This window comes from Amborella trichopoda, chromosome 6 (assembly GCF_054954075.1).
Source record: "Amborella trichopoda isolate Santa Cruz 75 chromosome 6, AtrichopodaSantaCruz75HAP2 v2.0, whole genome shotgun sequence".
Classification (NCBI taxonomy): Eukaryota; Viridiplantae; Streptophyta; class Magnoliopsida; order Amborellales; family Amborellaceae; genus Amborella; species Amborella trichopoda.
In genome coordinates this window covers 34,597,332-34,613,896 of record NC_142341.1, presented here as the reverse complement: position 1 = coordinate 34,613,896, position 16,565 = coordinate 34,597,332, and positions in this window count along the sequence as shown.

Here is a 16,565-nt window from a genome sequence, read left to right as displayed (position 1 = left end):
GTTAGTAAGACATTGCCATAAAGCTTGCAGCATTGTCTTACAAACAAAAGCAACTAAAAATCAAAATCCAAGTTGATTGAGGGGCAATTTTAGAACAATATAAGGTAATTATCGCAAATATACATTAATTTAAGTTTAATTGAAAAAAAAAAAACCAAACTTTCTTAAACCTCGTCTACACATTTTTGTTCTCATTTTTGGGTTTTTTTTACGATAATAACCTTCACAGTAGTAGTATTACCATGAAGAACATTACGGCACTTTAAATATCGTAATATTTAGTGTATTTTATATACTTTAAGTACCATAATACTTAAGGTATTTTTATACGGTAGTTTAAACACCGTATAAAAATGCTTTCCAATCTCTCATCTTTTTTATGTTTCTCTCATTAAAAGAGAGAAAAGATTTAAGTAAAGAAGATTTAGAGAAAAATGCTTTTTCATCTCTCATTCTTTTTATGTTTATATCTTCTTTACCTCTCTGATTCTTTTTAATATTTATCTTTTGTTTCGCTATCGAATTCTTTTTTATCTTTTTTTCTCTCACCAAAGAGATTTCTCTAAATCTTTTCTCTCTCTAACCCTCTTTCTCTCTCCATGAGATTTGAATAATAACATGTGTACCTTACTCTCCTTTGTAAAAACTCTTTTCAATCCCATCCCCTATGAATTTCAATCTCATCCCCTATGAAAATTAAATGGAGTCAGATTTGTATCACATTGGAATCGTTGGAATCGTGTTTCTCGAGTTGATGAAGTAAGTAGAGAGAGAAAGAGAATTAGAGAGATAAATGATTTAGAGAGAAAGAAGAGATAAAAAATTAGCGAGATAAAGAAAAGATAAACATAAAAAAAAATTTATAGGGATGAAAGAGATAAATATGAGGAGAAAAGGGTTTATGGGGTGTCGTATAACATGGTCGTATAACATGGTTAGTTTTACAGTACTTAAAATACCGAATAACATGGCTTAGCTTGAGAGTGGTCAAAATCGGTTAAGCTTATGTGGTCATCTTCTCTTATGTGGCCATCTTCTCTCACTAAACCGTTTTCAGGCTTTATACGGTATTTTAAGTACAATATTAAATGCGTTAAACATTGTACAAAATTGCTAAACATTGCGGTATTACAACTATCGTGAATGTTATTTTGATAAAAAACAACCTGAAAATGAGGAAAAAGGGTGTAGGCGATGTTTACAATAGTTTGTGGTTTTTTCCTATTAAGCTAAAATTAAAGTATATTTTTGATAATTTTCAAAAAATATAAAAAAGTGAGGTTGACAACCTTCTTTGTAATTTTCGCATATAAGTAGTCCATTTCGTGTCTTACCTAAAATTTTGGAGTCTATAAATCACTCTTCTTTTTTTAAAATTTTAAATGTAATCAAAATATCTTCTACATATAAAATATAAGCACGTTTGTGACCAAGAAATTCATCTTAGATTTGGAGTTTGGTAGGGATGGAGAACAAAGATAAGTAACTGAATTAGCATGATAAAGGGAAGTGTGGCCATGTGTTCATCTTCATCATCAATCAATCAATAATAGCAGACAATATAGGTTAATTGGATAGGTCCAATTGAATCTTCATGTGTTCATCTTCATCAATCAATAGCAGACAATATAGGTTAATTGGATAGGTCCAATTGAACTAATGCCAAAAAAATAACGTAGAAGTTGATTTTATGTGCCTAAGGGTGTAAGATCTCTCACTAAAAACTTTCACTAAAGGCTCAAAATGTAAATTTTTTTTTAAATATACTTCTAAAAATAGATCTCCATATTTACATGAAATTATTGGTAGATAGTTTTCTTGATGGACCAAATATACAATGTGTCCTTATGGGCACTTTAAAAAATAATAGTGTTATACTCCTACGTTGCACGTGGTATAGTTTATTTAAAAAATAATTGCTAATATGAATTGCCATCACCACCATTATTATCATTAGCATTATCTTATTGAATAAATATAATATTTATTTTATTTATAGATATTATTTGATAATATACAATATAATTTATTTATTTTATTTATAGATATTATTAAATAATATAAAATAATCATGTATAATGTAATAACACTGATGCCACAATAGTAGATTCAAACAATTGATAACATAGTAGAAAGCTAGCTTTCTTTTCTTATTTATTTTTCAATATTTGGAATTTTAATTATAAATGATTTAAAGTTAGCATATTTAATTTTCAATAAGACGTAAATTATTGAATAAGAATTTTAAAAAGAGAGATGAATTTCTATGGATTGAAAATAGTAGTGATTTACAAATTTATTATAATGAATTTTTCAGTTTTGCACACAAATTATGCTCACTTTTTAAATAATTGTTTTGGATTTTTTTTCAATTATTTATGATCAATTTTATTTCTGTTCATAAATTCTTAGGCTTAAGAGTTATTACAGTACATCAAAGTTACCTCTCAATATCGAAATGAGTTGGCAGGTTAATTATAAATGATTTAAAGTTAGTATATTTAAGTTTCAATGAGACGTAAATTATTGAATAAGAATTTTTAAAAAAGAGATGAATTTTTATGGATTGGAAATAGTACTCATATACAAATTTATTATAATGAATTTCTCAGTTTTGCACACAAATTATGCTCACTTTTTAAATAACTGTTTTGGATTTTTTTCTCAATTATTTATGAGCAATTTTATTTCTGTTCATAAATTCTTAGGCTTAAGAGTTATTATAATACATCAAAGTTTCCTCTCAATATTGAAATGAGTTTTCAGGTTCCGTATTCAAGCTCTAGGAACAACAATTGGCTTCACGTTGGTTTCGTGGTCTACAAATACCTACAATGCAATTTGGATTTGTGATGTTTTTCTTTTAGAATGTGCTAGTCTTGCATCAAAGCTATAATTATCAAAAAATACTAATATTTAACATAATTTAAATGGAAGAGAGAAACATAAGCTACAACAGTACAAACTAATATTTAAAATAATTTAAATGGAAGAAAGAAACATAAGCTACAACAGTACACTAAACAGGAAAAAGAAAACTAAAGCTTCGAACCCCAACTTCTCCAAGTCGTTAACTAAATATTTTTTTCTTTTTAAGCAATAATAGATAATTGATCCACACATCATACATACTGAATCGGAAAAAGGATATTAATAATATTAATTTTATAGGTACCTCATCATCTTTACTTTGGGCTCAAACCAACCTCATAAGGTCTTTGAATCTGCAGCATAACGTAGATATAGGAAACCAATCTACAAAACCAGTTCAAGATACCAATACATGATATTTGATAATATATAATAACATAAAAGAAAATGAGAATGAACGTACCTATTTAGAGAAAGAAAATGTGACTGCCGTACAAAAAGGAATTATAAATGCTTGTATTGCGCATGAAGTAAATGATTTAGAGAATGAAGATGTGATCACTTGAAGAGAAAGATTGCACCTGTTGTATGGTTTGTGAAGTAAAGCATCAAAGTTTAAAGAGAGAGAGTTTGAGAGGGACAGAGAGAGGTGCATCTTTTAACACCCGGTCTAATAAATATATAACAAAAAGTGGGTAGGCCATGGCTGCGCATGGAGTATGATTATTTGGGGAGAGAGAATAAATAAGAGGAGAGAAAGTGACGTGTATATATTTAATAAAGAAACTGTCAGTGAAATAAGGAAGTTGTTTTACATGTGAGCAAAAGAAAATGTTTTACATGTGAGCAGAGAGAGAAAATGGAAAAATTCGTGATTGAGAAATAACTGAAAACTTTTTAAAAATGAGAGAGAGCTTATTGAAAGCCGAGACAGAAAGAATAGAGTTTCCATAATAAATATCTATGCCGTTACATATAAAGGGGAGAACTGAAATAGCAATAGAAGGATATTCAGATGCATGCTATCTCGCAGATCCAGATAATGTGAAGTCTATACCTGAATATGTGTTTATGCTGGGAAGTCAAAGAAACAGGACATAGTGGCATTATCCACCATGGAAGCTGAATATGTAGCATGTTGTCCAGCAGCCAAAGAGACCGTATGAATTAAGAAGTTTCTTAATCAGCTCAGCTTTCAACCCGTATGTTGTGAGGCTGTGCGGATTTTCTGCGACAACACGACAGCAATATACGTTTCTAAGGAGCATCGTTTTCATAAAAATTCCAAGCATACTAAACCATATTTCTATCACCTGAAGAATGAGGTGAGATTGAGAGAGATCGAGACTAGCTACATAACCACAAATTTGATGATTGTAAATCCTCTGACTAAGGTGGTTGCCCATAATGTTTTTGTAAAACATGTGAGAGGGATAGGGATGAGAGAAAGTGAGGAAGAGAGACTGTAAGACCTTCAAAGGCCAAGTAGGAGATATTGGGTTTGTGTGGCCATTAAAGGCTTTATGAGTAAAGTAATGCTTGATATAATGGATCACAAACTCAGTGGGAGTGTGATCTCTTGTGGACCATACTATACAAATAGTGTTTGCATATATCAGGCTGTGCTTGATGGTTTAGGCCAGTCAGTTGAGAAAAACTCATATTACCTAGGCATAGAATCTTAATCGATAAGGGTCCTAATGAGTCACCCCTTGATGAGGTCGGAATATGCCTGGATGAGTGAGTCGATGAACTGTGTGACCCTTGTGTGTGATTGTGGCTTTCAAAGACGGGAGTCAAAGCCTCATCCATGTACCATTATACGGCAAACATACGGTAGACCATTTCGGAAACGCAAGCCACATTTTTGGGTGAAGCAAATGCATGTGCGAGAGATACCCATATGCACCGTAGGAGTTGTAGTCGCATCTGGTCTAGGTGATATTGACTCGTCTCTAAGCGAGAACCTAAAATCCACAGACTGGGATTGCGACCCCTTAGCTCATCGACTAGACTTTGGTGACCCGCTAATGAACCCCTGCTTAGACTGTGGATCATGAAAAACATTGGGTCAGTTCGATAAAGCAAGTGTGGTCTGTAGTCCACAGTTGAAGGCAGAGTACCCCATGATTGTTGATTTAATTCTTAAGCTGTATGGATTCATTTCCCATCAAATTAATTTAATTATATTTGTTTTAAGATATCAATTATTTTAAAATTATTATTTGAATTTTTATGAATATTTGGATATTTTATTTATGAAATTTGGATTTGTAAAATTAAAGATATTGAATTTACAATGGTTTAAATGTTCAAATAAATATTTTAAAATATTTTTATTAATTTTAAATATATAAACTATCATAGGGGCCCATTATGTACATGGGCCCACCATATTTTTAGAAGGTGGGGCCCATGAGTGCCTCCCTTGGGTGGCACGCCCCACCCTTTATTCTCTTTCCTATTTTTAGTGATATGGCATGTGACCATATGGCTGGAAGATATTGTCTAAATATTGACTTGATATATCTTTGAAAGATTTTGTAGAAAGATTGAGTAGACTTGATATATCTTTGAAATATTTTGTGGAAAGATTGAGTACACTTATGTTAGTTTATGGTATGCACAATATTTGATTGTATTTAATTTATTTAATTTTCTATTGATGAGAAAATGGTTTAGGAAAGGGGGATAATGGTTCATGTACTTTCCATAATGTTGATGGCTCATCTATGAAATGGATGACTCAGATCTCTCATCCCACAAATCACCCTTGATCGACGGTCCATGTTCAATCTCACTTAAGAGGTAAACTATGAGAAACCCTAGACCTAAGTTTACGCTATAAATAAGGGTGTACCCCTCTATTCTCTACACATAATCTCTCTTCTCTCTCTCTAAAGGGCACGCCCCACTCTCTCTCCTCCCTCTCAAGATTCTCTCTCCTCCCCTAAAACCCCTCTCTCTCTCTCTCTCCTAGCCTATCTCTAGAGGGGCACGCCCCAACCCTAGGCCACCTCCTAAGTCTCTCTCTCATCTTGAATAGCATAAGGGTTGGGTGGTATGGGATATGCCAAAATAAGTCTTGGGGTTAGGATTTAGGTCTGAAAAATTATAAAAAGGTTCCATAGAATTAGTGTGGCCTAAACTTACTTTTCCGAATTGAGATTGAATCTAAATCGTCGATCTCGTGCCATCAGATGTTGGTGACTCGGTGTGAGGTGTAATAAGCCCGGTTTAGGTAATCTCTGATACTCTTCTCTTTTATTTATTGCAATCTTATCTTTATATTATCAAGTATAGTGCATAGTTATTTCAATGGCAACAAGTTTTAAGATCTTTGTTTTATTGTTGTGTTGATTTTATTTTGAAGTATATGTTATTGTAATAAGACCACATGTACGTACCTTCTACCAAAACAAAGGGGTGAATAAAAAAAAAAATCTATATATTATTCCCTAGTAAAAGATCATATAGATCTTTCTTTCAATTACTCATATTTTTATTTATTTACTTGAACACTTTGGTGATCAAATTGTTAAGTAAGTTTTTTTAATCTTAATTACCTATTTTATGACTTTATAAATACAATATCAATATTAAAAACAAAAACGAAGGAATAAATCCTATGAAATGCTATTAAGGAAGAATCACAATTTTTTTTATACCTTTCTAAATAAATTCTACATTCATTCCTAAAATAAATTTGACACAATTTTTATTATGTAGCATGACATAGTGCCACAATGGAATGCATAATTCGCTATAAAAACATTGTATGTATATATATATATATATATATATATATATATATATATATATATATATATATATATATATATATATATATATATATATATATATATATATATATATATATATATATATATATATATATATATATATGTGTGTGTGTGTGTGTGTGTGTGTGTATGTGTGTGTGTGTGTATGTAAATTATAACTTATACATATATGTAACGGAAGCCATTTCGCAATGCCAATGGACAAAAAAGAACAACATTTTCGGCCATAGGCTCAGCACCGTCCGATTGTTTTGGATCACATGGATTAAAAGACTGTAATGGACTATCTATGTCCATTGCGGTACCGCAAAAGACATAGCATGACTGTTGAGGTACCGCCATAGACATAGCATGTCCGTGGCAGTATTTTTATGACAAAAGACATAGCATGTCCATTGCGGCTCATGTAGATCTGGGGCGATTTTTAAGGCAAAACCACAATAGACATAGCATGTCCGTGGCGGGGCGAAACACTATTCAATTTCATCTATCGGCGTTTTTAAGAGTTTTCCATATGTAACATATATATATATATATATATATATATATATATATATATATATATATATATATATATATATATATATATATATATATATATATATACATATTTGTAACTTATTATTAATAACTTATAAATATTTAAATTATTTTTATAAGTTATAATAAATTATAACTTTTAATTTGATCAAACTCTAAATAATTTCTTAATAAATCTAATGGACATAAAAAAATTGTAACATTAATCACATATAAACCTACAACATATTCTAGCAAGACCACAATAAAAAACTTCAATTTTTTTCTTCTACACAATTAAATCATTAAACTCCTCTATTAGTTGGTAATGCACATGCCCTATTTTAAATAAATTCTACATTCATATTGACTTCTATGAAATAAATTTGATACAAGTTAAGCAAGTAACACGACATAGTGCCAACATAAAAATGACACATTGCACTATTACAAAATTAATTAAAAACAAACATGTAATATAATTTAGCAAGATCATAATAAAGAACTTCCAGTTTATAATATTTAAACAATCTAATGAACATGTCCCTTTAAACTCTAGAATGAGTTCATTTTAAATAAATTCAACGTTCATGTTAATTTCTTTAAAATGAATTTCATAAGTCGAGTAGGTAGCACAACATAGTGGCACCACAAAAATGGTACTTTGCACTACTCAAAGCAGTGGTTTACTTAAGATTAGTACTTCTTTAAAATAATAACACAAGTTGTGCAAGTAACACAATATAGTGCCACAAAAAAATGACATGTTGTACTATTTTAAACAGTAATTTATTTAATATTAATATTAATTGAATATCAACTTTAAATCTTAATCAATTGTTTATTCCTTTATAGTATAATATGAACTTATTAGTCAAATTATAAAGTTACTAAATTGTTCTGACTCAATCTAAGTTACATAGGTCGGTTTTACATGTTCTTATAGTAGAAATTTTTCACTATTACTTTTCCCTAGGTACCTCTAGAGCCATTTATAGTTGACATTAAATTCATCACACAAATTGAGATGTGTAAACACCCTGATCTTGACTAGAGAAGTTATTGACACGTTGAAATGTCACAGGCAGACCACTTGGGTATTTTAAACCATTTAGCCCACCAGAACCCTTTCTCTGTCAACCTAGCCTCTACCAAAGCCCTATTGCTCCAGTGGGATTAAAAGTGTCAAGAGGCTAAACAAGGCAAGGCAGACTCAGAACGACCTGACCATGAAGCATTCAGAAGGAAAGGTTATGATGTTACCTCAACGAGCATCAAAGCCCTACCAAAAGTGTGACGGCAAGATACTAAAGGCATCTTAGTCACAGCATGGGTGACCCGGAAGACCAAAAACCTGGTGCCATTCCCATCGGCACCAGCGTCATTCTAAATTGCACCAAGCACCTGAGCCTTCCTTTTCGAGCTACAACATGATCAAGAAGCCTGACGGCATGGTCAATGTCACCAGCGCCATTTTCACCAGTGCCAGGCCCCGAGATCTTCACCAAACGGGAAATAGCCTAGCCGGTATGACTAAAGTGATGAGCTGACATGTCAGTCTGTACCCGCCGACATGTCAGTCCTTATCCACCAACATAGCAGACCTGTACTAACATGTTAGATGTCAGTACGGGTCAAGGTTGTCGAATCCTCATTGGTTGATGATCAGACGAAGGTACAACCAAAACGACAAAACAACTAATATCTGGTGGCAGTCCAAATGTCGTCAGTGCTAGTTGGAATAGCTTCAAGCTATAATTAGTTCATCTGAACTAGATCATAGAACACGACATGTATCATGAACAGTGTTTGAAGGTAGTTGAAATGTCGTCGGTGCCATTGCCGATGGCACCAGATTATGAAAAGTCGTACAAAAGCCGCATTAATGAGCAATTAATATTCACTGACCATCATTATTATAACAATAATGACATGACACCATTGCAACTAGCGTCAGTGCCAATCCAAGTGTTGCCGAAGTTCTTGTGGCCCAAAAATCGCACAAAACTTCGCACAAAACTAACCTACAGGCTGTCATGGGTCCATTTTCCTATAAGTAGGTCCTTTTACTTCATCCAAATGGTCTGAACATTTAAGGATTTTGAGCCTAGGTTATGCCCAAATTCCCTTAGTTTTGATCCTAAGATTGCGCTTGAGAGAAAAGCCCCAAGGTGAGCCCACTTGGGTAACCTCCATCCTACCAAACCTTTAAGTCCAAAACTACAACTACAAACTCCTTCAAGCTCCACTTCAAACTAAAGGCGGTCTAGATAATCAGACCTTTCAAGCCCTCTTCTTCCTATTTCTATTTGCCTTGTTAAAATGGAGAAAGTTCGAGATTGATTGTGCAACCTTACAATTTGAATAGATGTCGACTCTGGGCACCGGGCATGGCGATCCGACCTAAAGCATCATTTTCTTTTCCTTTTCTTATTGTTTCTCACATTTACTGCTTTTTTATTCGTATTTATGATTTTTACCTTATTTTCCTTTATTTATGATCCATTTGTCTCTTTTTGCTTTTACATTTAATGTAGTATTTATCGTCTTTATTTAGTTACGGTTATTTCTCTATCTCCCTCTCTCTCAGGGCTCTTACTTCAAGTTCTCATTGACTAGCAATTGATCATCTTTCCATCTTCCATTTTGGTTGGCATTTATTCCTCTTTCCCCTTGTGTTCATCTCATAGTGTAAGTTTATTATTTTCTTTATCCTCTTATCCCGCTCATTATATGATTATTTTTCCTTTTCTTGTTATATTTATTATTTTTTACTTGCAGCATTTACTTCTCTTTTTATTTTTCTTTATGTGGTAATGTAGATCTTCTCTTCTCATCATTGTCTCTCATTCTCTTTGTTAAATAGTTTATTCTCTTTTCATAGTAATCTTTATTTCTTAATGTTTGTGATGTTTATCTCCTTTTCCCATTTTCTTCTTTCATGACATAGATCCCCTTTTTCTCCCATCTTATTTAGTATAAATTTACTTTCTCTATCTCTTATGATAATCTATCTTCTTGATTTATTTAATGCTCATCCATAGTTAACTTTATTTGATAGCATAAACCCTTTCTATCCTTTCATCTCAATCTCTCATCTTTTTATTGTGTGGTTGTTTTATCTCTTTTAGATTCTTTGTTTAATTTGTTGTATGTTTCTATTTCCCCTCTCACTCATCTAGCAATGTAGATCTCTCTCACCTCACGTTTTTTTCTTTGCAGCGATTATTAGTCTATTCTTTATTGTATCTTCTCTATTTTAGTTAGGGAGATTTATCTTAATCTTTCCCCTTTCCCCTTATTGTGTAGTTTAATCTCATTCCTTCCATCCCTCTTGTTTCATATTCTCTTTCATATTTACGTCAATCTTTTTCCATTATATTTTGTTCAATAGCTTAGTCTCTCTTATTTTCTTCTTGTTGCATTCATTTTTCTTGTCTTTCATTGTCTTTTATTAGTAACTTGTATCCATCTATCCTTCTCTTCCCTTTTTTAATGAGTCATTTCCTATTTCTCCCTATTTCATTTGTCTTAACACTCTTTTTTATGATCTCTCCTTTTATCTCTATCTTGTATTTAGTTTTGTTATTCTCATTGCATGTTACTTATTAGTATTAGCTTTCTTAACCCTCCCCTCATCCATTTTATTTCTTCTCATGTTATATTATTATCTTTATTCGCATTTCATACTCATCTCTTTCTGCCTCATTGATGATGATCTATCCGTTTCTTTCTTTGTAACCGTGCTTGTATTTCCATATTACTCTTTGTCTCTTTCATTCTATGTCATATATGTTTTGACTAGATTCACCTTTTTATCTCCATGCTCTTAATTTCTTATTTTTCTTGCATCTTGTAGTTAGATTCTTCACCCCGATTTATTTATATTTCCCTAGTTTAGTTGCTTATTTATGATTCTCTTATTTTTTTAAAATCTCATTTTATCTCAATCACTTTCAAAAGATTTCTTTGTTGAGTTCCAAGGTTAAGATAGCAGCGAAGCCTTTTTTATCGGTAATCCGAGAGGGATAAGGTCTTAGAACCTGATTCTTCTTTGGAACGTAATTTCTATCAACTCATCAATTTATTTACACCTGAAACCAAGGCGGGGGGGAAGTCCCCTACCCACAATTTCGAGTATAAACAACCTGGCAACACAATAAATCAGTACCATAAAAATAACGCTCTTAAAATGTAGAATTAAGTTGCACTTAAAAAAATCCAACGTAAAAGACTATTTTGAAGCTGAAAAACCCCATACTTGATTATCTCTACATCGAGATGTATAAATATGAAAAAAAAAAAAAGATTTTGAGTCCCAAAAATAGTGCATCTTACAACATATTATCTGGACCTTCTATTTTCAATTTTTTCATGTGTTCATAGATCTATTTGCTCTGAACCATTTTACGAGTCTAAAATTTCATAATTAGATATGAAAATAGATTTTTAGGACATCTTATGAATTTTTTATGCCAAAATTACAGCTAATGATAAAATTTACTGGTGCACCTTACTTTGACAGTTTAAGGTGGTAACCTTATGCAAACCATACCGATATTAAAAACCTTCTACTTTATTTTAAAAGAAATCAAATCACATGTAGAGCACGTGGATTCCGCTAGTACTCATAATTACCCGATTTGAAATCGGACACTTGTAACCTCCTTGAATATTAAATTAAGGGTTTTTGTATTTTTGTTAAACGCTCCAGTTCCTTCCTAAGTAAATAGAGCATACATCAAGGAAAGAAAAGTAGGGAAGAAAAAGAAAGATACCTTAAGTTGTGATTGATTAGTGACAAAACATATGCGAACAACTTTGGAGAGAGAGAAAGATAGAGCGAGGTACCCAAGGCCACAATATCATAAATAGGCATGTTAGTTAGGCAGAACCCTCCCTCTTTATTATTATGGTATTTTAAAATACTTGAAAATAAATAAAATGCCCTTAATCTGTGTGGGCAACATAAGCACCTAATAAAACATCCCTCATTTTTTATCATGAGATTAAGTAGCTAGCTTTACAACTAGCAATGGGTTGGGTGACCCAGCTAGGTGGTCTTCGTCGGCCCAGAAATTTCGTCTTGAGCGTCAAGCTAGGGCTAATTATATATTATGAAAAATAACGTATATATCCGTTATATTTATCGTTATTACGAAAGTACCTCTCAGTTCCCGTTATTACACCTCTATTCTTTTTTTCAATTTCATACCATTTTTTTTAAAAAACAAACAATACAAAAATTTCCATTTTCAGTTTTTCCAAAAATCAAAATTTTAGAATTTTTAATTTTTGAAAATCCAAATTTATATTGTTACGGTTTTTGAAAAACTGAAAGTTTTCACACTAATTTTCGCAAATTTTTTCATCATCTTTATGGAAATAAAAAAGATTGTTTTCTAACTTTGATTTATTTGGCAATGGATAAATTTCTAGTACAACAATGGATCATGATGGTGTTCGTTGTCCAATCCCCCATAGAAACATTATAGTTGATATCAATGTATGTTTCTTATATATTTTTTAACTTCTTTTCTTCCCCTAGTTTCTTCCTTGTAGTTGTGGATTCTATATGATGATTAGAGTGGGTTTTATTCGGTTACATGAATATGAGACTTTTTAGTTATTTATTGTTCTTATTTTTATTTTTCCCTATTTTAATAATTGAAACCATCAAAGACTTTACTTAATCTTATTATATTATCTATTTAATATAACCGCAAATTATTGGGTACTTAACTAGTTATTCATCAGAAGAAAAAAGAAAAGAAAAAGGAAAACATTGCGTGCTTATAATGATTTTATTCCATCTAAATAATTTTTTTTATTGTTATTTTATGGGAGAAGGCTGTGTAATTCTATTTTCTCTTGTATTTAAATTTTTTTGTTTGGGTTTTACTGAACTGTCATCTTTGTATTTGTTTTGAAGTTTGTATTTTTGGGTTTTCTCTTGGATTTTAGTTTCGCTAATTGGGTTTTACTTAATTTTTATGTTTGTATTTTTGAAGTTGGGTTAGGCAAAATTGAGGTATGGGCCTCAATCCCTTATCGGTGGTATTTGTTTTGGAACTTTATGGATACTATTTTGTTATTTTTAAATTTTTCTTTCTCCTACAATGTTTTTGTTTTTATTTTATTAATTTTTCCTGCAAATCTTTCTCATCTTGTTTGTCTTAATTTTTTTTTTTCTGCAAATTGAGGTGAGGTACTGGCCTGAATCCTTAGTGGTGGTGTTTTTTTTTGGGAACTTTACATATACTATTTTGTTTTTTTTTTTTAAGTTTTCTTTCTCCTACAATTATTTCGTTTTTCTTATATTAATTTTTCCTGAAAATCTTTCTCTCCATTTTTTTTTCTTTTTTGTTTCTTTAAACTGCTTCCCCTTTCCTTTTTATAGGTTTGCATCATATATTCCATTTTAAAAGTAGGTGACAATGATTTATTCCCCCCCAAGTGTAGAGGCGTTCACATGCTTTTCTTGTTCTTATTGATGGAAAAGGAAATCTCCTTCACTTGAAAATTTTATGGGTAATGCTTGTAGGAAAAAATATAAATTTGGAGTTTCCGAATCCAAAAATTTATAAATTTCTATTTTTGAAAAACCAAAAATGGGAAATTTTGTTTTTTTCTAAAAAAAAAATGTTGTGAAGTTGAAAGATAGATATAGGTGTAATAAGGGAAACTTGAAGATATTTTCATAATAATGATAAATATAACACACACACGCACACACACACATATATATATATATATATATATATATATATATATATATATATATATATATATATATGTTATTTTCCCTTCTTTTATTAAGCGGAGGTCATCCTAAATTGCTCCCTTATCGTTATGCTTAGTCAATTAATATTGTTAATATTTAAATAAGAAGATGTGTATATGCATTAATGATAGTTATCATTTCCCATGGAACCCTTTATTACAATATAAATATTTATGATTAAACCATTTATGATTTATAATTAGTGCTTGCTACAATATGAACCTTCACATCTTTCTCTCTCTCAATTTCTCTAATAAATTTACATATTTTCCCTATTTGTATTCTCTCGCTCCTCTTCTGCCCCGAACCCACATGCACAACTACCTCTCTCTCTCTCTCTCTGTTAAAGAAATTATTTTCCAATATATGTAAATTACATATGTATATGTAAAATAAAAATATAATTAAAATTGCAACATTCCGCATATTAGTAAATACAAACAATTTCTTCTTTATCTATTCATTTATGTTTTTCCATTATTTATAGTTTATATTTTTTTGGCCTTATTTTTTTGTAATTTCTAGAATCCAAATTTAAATTTTAAGAAAAAAAAAGGGAAATGCCTCCCCCTTCTCCACTTCCAGTATTGTCTCATGAGACGAGAATGCTGCTAATACAAGTTCAAAGCCTCCTCCCCGTGTAGAATAGTGTTGTAGTCTAGTGTTGCCTATAGAAATTATATATTTATTTAATAATATATTTGGTTATAATGTATTTATTTATAATTAAATAATATATTTATTTATTTTTAATGTACTTACTTATATTTCTTATCATTAAGAAGATCCTATAATTTAGGATGATTTAGATATTGGAATCACGTGAATCCTAATAGGAAATGAAACATGTCCTAAATCCTATTAGATGTAGAAAATCTATGGGAAATAAAAGACCCAATCAAAATAGGAAAATGAATTAAGTGGGCCTTTTAATGGTTGTTACTATTTATAAATAGATCTTTATAGAGAGAAAAATATACAAAAAAAAAATGAGATGCAAATAAGAGAGAGAAAATGGTTAGTTTTCTTTAGTCTTTCGGTAGATATTGTAGTCAGAGAAAGACGATGTTTTAAGGCTAGAGAGAGAGAGAGAGAGAGAGAGCTTGTAATCCATTGTATTCTCCATGTTTGCATAATATTTTTTTTATTAATGGAAAAGAACTTCAACTTGCCAAACTACATAAATTTTTGTGTCTCTGATCTTTTGTTTTTCTACACTATTTTTCTTTCCCTTATTTTTGTAAAACCTTGGTTTTTATCCTCTACAATTGATATCATAGCCCATAGTTCAGTACAGGGCTAGTGTTTGTGCATTAGTTTGATGAAAAACATATGACAAAGTATGCGAACGCTTTATTGAAAGCACTATTTTTCAGCAATAATAATGAAATAATTTATTTGGTAAAAGATAAATAATTCATAAAGCTATCCAATAGATGCTGGCATGATGAACAGGTGATTTTGATATCAAAGTAAAGATTATTGGATATGGTGATATCCAAAATCACCCACATAAAGAAATCATATATTACGTGGGATTGGGATTGATATTAATAAGTTTCCTAAAAGAAATAGAAATCCAATAAGATTTATGACTCTTGTGCATATTTATTGATTTGAGATATATGTAACATCTATAGGAAGTTTCCTATTTAGTATAGAGTTCTAATCTTATATATATGGGATGAAAGATGAAAGACTATATGTGCCCTATTTGGGTCACGAAATGGGAAATGTGGCTTCCTCTTAGCCTCCTCTGCATCATCAGCAAGGCCTCCCCATAGAGAGAAGAGAGTTTCATGCAGAGAGAAATACCATGAATGTGCTTCCTGTAGATTGAGATGTGGTTTCTTGAAGAGAAGCGGTTCTCATGAAGATTTTGAGTGGGTTTTCTTTTTAGTGAGAGAAAGTCTCAATTGCTGTCAAGGGTCTCTTCCTGGACCGTGGTTTAGCTGTGAAATAAAGATGGGTATCTTCTTAGCATGTGTATTTCATGTTTTATTTCCCGTATTATGGTTCGTGCTCTCTTTTTTTGTTTCTAACGGATAAGTATACGATCTTAGTAGGATCCAACTTTTGGGATTCCGGTTTCGACATCTAAGAGGATTCTTAAATCTTAACACATTTGAGGAATCATGGCTAGCTATTCTTAGGGTTCGCAGTGATATGCTCAGTGTTCTGAGACTCGGCTAAGGCCGAATTCGATCGAGTAACTCAGTCTCACCCTATGAACGATGCGAGTTTTAGAATTAGTTTGTACGGCATATTTTTTATTTAAATATATTAATCCCTCAAATTTAAACCAAATTTGTTAGAATGCCTTTCTATTAGTCTTAACACATAAAGTTCAACTCTGACAAAATTCGAATTCCATAGTACACAACTTTTTACACCACATTTAAAAAAATCTTTTAGTTCATGATTAGTCCTAACACATAAAGCTAACTCAGAACCTCTTGTAAGAGGCCTATGTATGTAAGGGGCACTAACCAACACCTCAATCGGCTGCTTGATGATAAAAAGCGGTGCTCATACTATATGTAACCATTTGTTATCTTTATATTTGGATATCTCATATACAAATAAAA